Genomic DNA, 8,257 nt, shown 5'->3' with positions numbered 1-8,257 from the left:
ATCACCAACTCTGTTTTTTATAAGAGTGTATTTTATGTATTTTATAAGAGTGTAGATGTAGAGTAGATACAAGTCGACAGGTGGGCACGATGGTAGCGAGATAATGCGATGCAACCCTAGAGGTGCCACATGGAGCGTTTAACTGGTCAACTAGTCATGTCATGAGAAAATACAGAGTTGTACGGTGAGCCCGTGACTGCATAATAACCACTAAACATAAATGGTGACCGTAATGAGTGGATTCTGAAGTCCAATGTACGTATCGTGCTTTCGCTTCAAATACAATGACCGTCATTGCATATATCGCGAGAGAAAGATGAAACATGCGTGAATTTTCTGGGGGCTTACTTTTAGAGGACCTGGAGATAGTTTTGTGTGCATACGTGAAAGGGGCGTACAGGGGGGTATGCGATGGAGAGAGAGATGCTCTTCGTTTCTCTTTATTATGACTAACTTTGTATATAGTATAAAAATATACAAATTCACAGTGCAGAATAAATATCATTGTGGGCACCATGCAATGCAAATTAGCGTTCATACTCCTCCATATAACTTTGTAATGTTGTATATATGTAGAAACTCTAAAATATTTTTTTGGCCACACTTTATTCAAAAGGAATGTTGTATGCGAAATAAACGTGAAGAGAGGGCTTTTTAGATCAATGGGGTACGCAATGTAACATGTGTGAATGTGTAGTTGATGCATTTGGCGGGGCCTAGAGAGGTATGTGTGTGTATTACGTATTCGAGAGAGGCATGGATAGAGGGTCCGACGGGGGGGTGGGAGAGATAGCACGAGAAATGAGAGTGGTCTAGAGAGAGAGACGAATATGACGTCACGACAAGAGATTCCATTCCCTTGAGTGTGTATATGCAAGGGGGAGGGAATAGAGGCACCAGGAGAAATTTTCTATGTGCGTGGTGTTTGTGTTGGTATGTGTGGGTGTGAGAAGATAATGAGACGTGGGGGCAGAGGGTGTGTCACCGCGTGAGGTCCGGTGGGTCGAGGTGAGGCCCTTCGTTCTGTTCCGTCCTGCGCCACATTGGTCGGCCCATGATGCATTTAGGAAGACCCATGGATGACTAGTCGTACAAGACAAAGATAGCATAATTGTGAAGGACTCTGTGTCCACTGACAAAGCCGGCTAGGATTTGTAACCCTAGGTTCTCGGACTAAGGTAACCCCTTTATCTCTGATATTACTATTCATCCAACCTAACTTTAAGGGGCATCCTACAGAATGCTCTCCTAGAATCATACTCGTCGATTAGGAAGAGAGGTGTGAGACAATGCGTGAGAGACAGGCGTAAAGATAATGTGCGTACATGAGACACGTAGGCAGGTCCATGTATATAGAAAGGGTCGATGAGGATTGTGTGTGTGTGTATGTTTGAGAGAGGAAGAGTGCTTGTGATAAAGGTTAGTGAAAACAGTTGTAAATGGTTACGAGAGGGAGGGAGGGTTATATCTAGAGCATGTGTGCGAGAAAGACACCTCGGGAGAGTGTGTGTGAGCATGTGTGAGACCACCGATGGAGAGTGAAACTACACGTAAAAGACTGCTCTACACATTGATTAAAGATATAAATTGTATCCAAATATTAGGATGGGATCATGATATTTGCAATTCGCGTAAGGAGCGGTCATTGATCCATCAGACATCTAGATTCTATCGAATTTGAGCATGTCTATGTTATTATTTGACACAATTGATCCACATAGTTAGTATTTTGAACTCTAGACAATGCATCGCTTTAGCAATCGAATATAAACGTGAGTATAGTTCATGTTGTGTGTGTAAAGCACATTAGACATACGAAAGTTACACAATGGACATTATAAATAGCTACTACCTATGAACTAGCATACATTTGAATTCAACTTAAGGTGGTTTAAAAAATCGAATTCAACATGAAGTCCATTCAATTATTTGAATTTGATATCATGGAATTTGTAAACCATACCTAAATTATGGGGGCACCAATCTTTGCTCTGTTGTACATAATAGCATATGTAGGCGTGTACAAAATAGATTCAAATTTAGCTCCTCCATTCCAACATAATCGTAGTTATAGGATTTTCAAGTGTCAAAATTTCAAAAAGAAGCGGATAATTTAATGAGGTTTTCAAATATACAAGGTCAAATATAACGTTGTATATTTAGGTCAATCCTCATAGTTCAAGAGTACTATAAACGTGAATGCTTGTGTTTCAAAATTTCGAACGAAGCGCCAAAAGAGCCTCTACTTGCCCGAAACCGCGTGAGACCAATGTTTGGTAGTACAAGGAAATTACTTTTCTAATAACTCCGACCCGTGAAACCTACCAGCCCGACGTCCAAAGGTCTAAACCGGGGTAGGTTTGTAGCTTCATCTAGACGCCACGCAACCGCATCCGAAAAACATTCATACAAAATGGCCTCCTAAGCACACATGCGCGCGGCCGGAATCGCTCCCTCCCACTATTTGGGACACCTGGGATTACCATCCTACCCCGACCCACAGTAGGTCCGAAATTTAAGAGGGGGGCAAAGTTTGTACTTTCCTCAAATTTCAAACAAGCGCGTCCCATTTCTATTCAAAAAAGCCAAAAACAAGCGCGTCCCAGACCGAAACATGGTTCCCCCCACCCGTCTGATTCCCCATTCGTACTCCATGGGCGCCAAAACTACCTCTCCACCAGCCGCGAAACCCAGGCATCCTCCGTACGCCACCCCATCCCACCCATCAACCGCCGCCCTCCTCCATCACGCCGGAGCCGATACCCCAACGTCGTCGTCCACTGCAACCTCAACCGCAACGCCCTCCATGGCTAGTAGTTGAAGCCGAGGCCGAGCCGTCCGTACCCGAGCCAGTTCAACCACGCCGTCCTGCGCCTCACCGCTGTCGCTCCAACTTCGCCACCCTCCACTGCACCAGAGCTGTTCCTGCTACGCCGTCCTTCGCCGCCTCGGATCTGCTTCCCCTCCGCCGACATACGGCCACGGCAACACAGTCAACAATTTGGCCATGGGTTCGTCCAAGCCTGCACCCTCCAGAACATCGGTTTCCCTGGTAAAAAGAAGAAAATCGGTGCGACTTGTGGAGGTGACCATACCGGCAACCGAAAAAGGTACTCCTCTTCCCTTATTCGTGCAAATCTTACGTCTCTGCTTGCACGGTATTCATCCCACAGAAGACACTAGTTGACCGCTTCTTCTTGATACTAGATGTTCCTAGTAACTCGCGATGCACAAGGTTTCTCCTCATATACTATTTCACCTTAGCTAGAGGTCCGTCGCCCCCCTGAATTTCAATTTCTGGCCACTTGATTCCCAATTAACGGAAGCATTCCCCGGCGTAACAGGCGCTAGTACGCCTATTACGCCGGGGAAGCAGCGCCTTGGTGTTTATCTTAGGGGCGTGTGCGGCCTAGAGCTACTGGCGCCCGATCTGGAGGTTGGCCGAGATTAAAGGGATGGCCTGGGGGCGCTGCCAAGCACGGCGGTGGTGTGAGGTCGATGGGAGGGCGGGGCGGCGGAGGCAGGGGTCTAGGCCGGTGGTCGCTGGCGGTTCGAGAAAGATCGTCAACAGTGACTGGAGGGAGGTAGGCGAAGGCCATCTGCCCGTTCCTTGTAGATCGGACGATTCATTAAAAAAAATTGACTGACCTATTTATTTTCAATCGACTATTATCTTAGATATGACCACATGTGGTGGTGTGCCGGAGGAGTACCTGCATTTCCTGTGCTCATATATTACAAAATCATATAGAGTAGAATCTAATTGTGTTTGCCATGCAATGTTGTAGAGCTATCATATGTATCCTGTCATTTATTTTTCAGCCACCTGCTATCTGCTACTTTTACAGTGCACTAGTTCTGCACACACTTCACCCTTACTCTCACTGTTGTGTTTTTATGCAAGGGTATTTCAGACTCTGCTGCCATGAGAGAAGCCAAAAAGAAAAGAGAGAAGTCGCTCCAGTTTGGTGTGTGGCTAGGAAAGACATGTTTCAACACTTTAAAGGGTGTAGTGTCAGCAGATGGAGACGGGGAACATAGCTCTGGAGTTGATGACCTCACTCGCAATGAACCACCATCCCATGTGCTTGCTTTAACTTCACGGTGTCATATGTTGTTGCATGTTCCATATGGTGTCTAGCTTGTATTCGAAAGGCCGAAGTCGGTAAGATAAGGAAATATTTTTTTTACATGAACCACCATCCCATGAGCACTGGCCGAGCCAGTGACAAGGCCAGCAAAGATAGGCATCACCTGGAAGCCAACTAAAAAGTTGCGATGGTGGCGAAGCATCCCGCCTCCCACCAGGCTCTCAGGTCCTAGATGATCATGCTCACCACTCCAGTCGGATGTCTAGCTTGTATTTCTTCCAATTTGGTTAAATTGCATCTGCTTAGCTTACACATTATACCTTTGAATATGACATGCCTTTCTGTTTTTGGTACATACTAGTACATCCGTGTATTAACCATGTTCTTACATCAAACTAATGTTCTTGTGTATCCCTCATCAATCACTTATGACGAGGCAGACAGGCAAGGGGACTACTCCTCATTTAAAGAATGCAGTGTCAGCCTCCCGACATGATTCTCAAGAAACAGAAATGCTAGATGAAGATAGTGAACGTAGCTCTGTAGTTGATTACACCATTTCCCCTACACTAGCATCACAGGTTCTTGCTCTAACTTGGCAGCGTGATATGTGGTTGCATGTTGCATATGGTGTCTAGATTGTAATTCTTCCAATCTGGTTAAACTGCATGTGCTAGTCTGCTTAGCTTATACATTATACCTGTTAATGTGACATGCCTTCCTGTATTTAGTACATAGTACATCTGTCTATTAAGCATGTCCTTACCTAAAACTATTGTTTTTTTTGTATCCCGCATCAATCAACATGACGAGACACCTTTAGTATATGCAGTGCGATATTAGTTGCATCTTTCATATGATTTATAGCATACGTTGCTTCTAATTTGTTGAAATTCCATTTATGATGGGACGCTTTTAACTTGGCAGAGTCATATTGGTTGCATCTTTCATGTGGTGTCTAGCTTGCATTGCTTCTTATTTGCTGGAATGGTTTCTGCTTAGTTTACACAAACAGTTGTGAACATGCCATGTTGTCCTATTTTTCGTACATATTCCATCTTGGTATCATGTGTTTTCCTTATATCAAAGTAGTGATTGTCAGTATCATGCATGAATGAGTTCTGAAGAGAGATTTTTATTGCTTTTTCTTGTCGGTTTTACTTGACAATTCAAAATCAATAAAGCGGAAGGAAGTTAGCAAGGCAGCGGATAAAGGTGATCCTTCTGAACGGAGGGCCTCTACAGTTTCTACTCCTCCACACCCCAAGATGATTTCCAAGACAACACATGCATAGACACTCAACAAAGCTGTGTTTATGATGAGCATGTCTCCCCTAGTGCAGCATCACCGGTGCTCCCTCTAACTTGGCACTGTTATATGTGGTTGCATGTTATGTGTGATGTCTAGCTTGTATTGCTTCTAATTTTGTTGAATTCCACCTGCTTACTTTACACATTATACTTGAATAAGACACGTGTTCCTGTTTCTAGAACATACAATATCTGTCTATCACACCATGTTCTTACATCAAATTACTACTGTTGTGTAACCTGCAACAATCACTTATCATAAGACACGTTTGACTTCGGAGTGTGATATAGGTTACATCTCACATTCTTTTCTAGCTTGTATTACTAATTTGTTGAAATGGCACTTATGACGAGACAATTTTAACTTGGGAGAGTGATATTCGTTGCATCTTTCATATGGTGTCTAGCTTTCATTGCTTCTAATTTGTTGAAATGCCTTCTCCTTAGTTTACACATCATAAGCTGTGAATATGCAATGCTGTGAATATGCAATGGCACTAATGACGAGAGACCTCTAACATGGTAGTGTGATGTTGTTTGCGTCTTGCATATGATTTATTTCTTGTACTGCTTCACATTTGTTTAAACATCATTTATGATGAGACACTGTTAACTTGGCAGAGCGATATTTGTAGCATCTTTCATATGGTGTCTACCTTCCATTGCATTGCTTCTAATTTGGTGAAATGTATTCTTCTTAGTTTACACATCATAGTTCTGGTTATCTCTTCCGTCCTATTTTTCATACATATTACATCCTCCTATCATGTGGTTGTCTAACATCAAAGTTCAGTTCGTCTGCATCACGCATCAATTTGTTCTGAAGAACTAAATTGTTATTCGTTTTTCTTGTCGGCTTGACTTAACATGGCACAAAGAAAGAGGAAGAAACATAGAATGGCAGGGAATGAGAAGCGGATGAATCCTGCAGATTCTGCTAGTACTGATGGTGCAATAGAAGGTCAAAGTCCAGCAGAAAATTCTACAAACACGGCATCCCATGCTACACGAGTTGCAAAAAAGACAAATAGAAACAAATAGCTGCCACCAAACAAGCAGAGACAACCCTAGTTCTTGCAACACCTACCACAGTACTACCAGCTGCACGACGTACTCGTGCGTCAACTGAGCTAGTAGCACGTTCCCAAGCTCCCTTGTCACCTGACACTACTTCCCAAGCACTCTTGACACAAGACGAGTTGGCAATATTAGATGAACCTTGTGAGCTTCAACAGCAAGAAGGTAGTTGCTGGAGTCAAGTTACAGTTGCATGCTTCTTTATATGTAGTCTCACAGTTTGATGTACACTAACACTTCCTATGTTTGTTGTTGGACTAGCACCTAGGCGCAAGAGGAAACAAACATCAGGGATAATGCTCGATAGGTTAACTGAATCTAGAGGAGGAAGAATGGAGATACGTTTTGAGGCAGGTTTAAAAAGGCCACGTGATGCTACAGAGTCAGCCAAGTTAGTATCAGAGGCAGTGGTTGCTATTAGGTGTCATGTACGTATCCTCCCAACATGGATTCAGTACAGGAATGACAAAGATGAAACCCAGTTCAACATCTTCCTCGACCATTTATCTATAAGTATGGTTATGTATGGAAACTAGTAATATCGTCTTGATTTGTCCAATACTTTCTAGGTTGCTGATAATGAGACTCCCATAATTTTCAACGGATGAGGTTCAAGTTGGATAGCCAAGATGATGCAACCGGACAAGCTTGCACCCATGTTTTCAAGTCTGCTCTATGACAGTATCGGTATAACTTGAGGAAAACTCACTTTGAAGGCAAGGCTAACAGTGAACTTGCCCAAACATCTCCAGTGGAAAATATATCTGAGGAAGACTGGAGAGGCCTCGTTAAACACTGGTCCGGTCCGAAGTATCAGGTACATTATATATATGTCATCAGATCACATGTTGAAGTCCTATTTACGCATGTGCCACACAAATCTATCTTCTTGTAGGTGAACTGTTCAAAGAACAAGGCCAACCGTACGAAAGTGAAATTCTAATAGACGACAGGATCTCGTAGCTATATTGCACACTGCGAGGCTCTTGTAATTAGCTGCTGTTTCACTCTTTTCGCTGTACCATATTATCAGATCTATATTGACTTGTTCCAAATGCAGAGGAAAGCCCGCAAAGACCAAAAAGTACTTGAACCAAATGTTGTGAAAATCTTCAAGGACTGTCACACCAGCAAGAAGAAGGGCATGACTACACCAGTCAAAGACGCTGTTATAAGTCCTTAATTCTCATGCCTTTTAACTACTACTTACTCTGACTTGTGACTTGAACTGCATGGTTTGCAGCCAATGTCTATTACTCTTTTCAATTTTATACACAATTGTCTTAGCGTATCATTGCACCTTACAAGGTTTAAAAGACAGGAGTGATGTTCCTTTGATCTTGACCCGTAATCTAGTTCCGTGCTGGACTTGCCCACACAATGTTACAATTGCTTGTTTGTCTGTTCTCAGTTGTTTTGTGATATGAATGACGTCATACTATGCTTACCATATTATAAACTTCGTCTCTTCATCCTTAGCCCTCAATACAATGTGAAGAAATAGACAATATATTAGCGATGGTACATGGTCATATGTTTGGAACCTGGTTTTATTATGTACTTTGCAATAAAATACAACTAATATTTTACATGGGTTCACCAGAATAAGTTCTGTATATAGACCAAAGCTATTTTGTTTGGTTTTGCTGCCTCCTTAATATCTTCTGTTCTGGTACTACTAATGTAAAACCTCAACTTTTCAGCGAGCTATGGAAAAAATGGTGGAACCGCCACCTTCTGAAGGTGGCGAGGCAACTATAACCACAATGCCAGCTCTT

Source organism: Triticum dicoccoides, chromosome 6A, assembly GCF_002162155.2.
Source record: "Triticum dicoccoides isolate Atlit2015 ecotype Zavitan chromosome 6A, WEW_v2.0, whole genome shotgun sequence".
In the NCBI taxonomy this organism is placed as follows: Eukaryota; Viridiplantae; Streptophyta; class Magnoliopsida; order Poales; family Poaceae; genus Triticum; species Triticum dicoccoides.
This window is presented reverse-complemented; position numbering follows the sequence as displayed.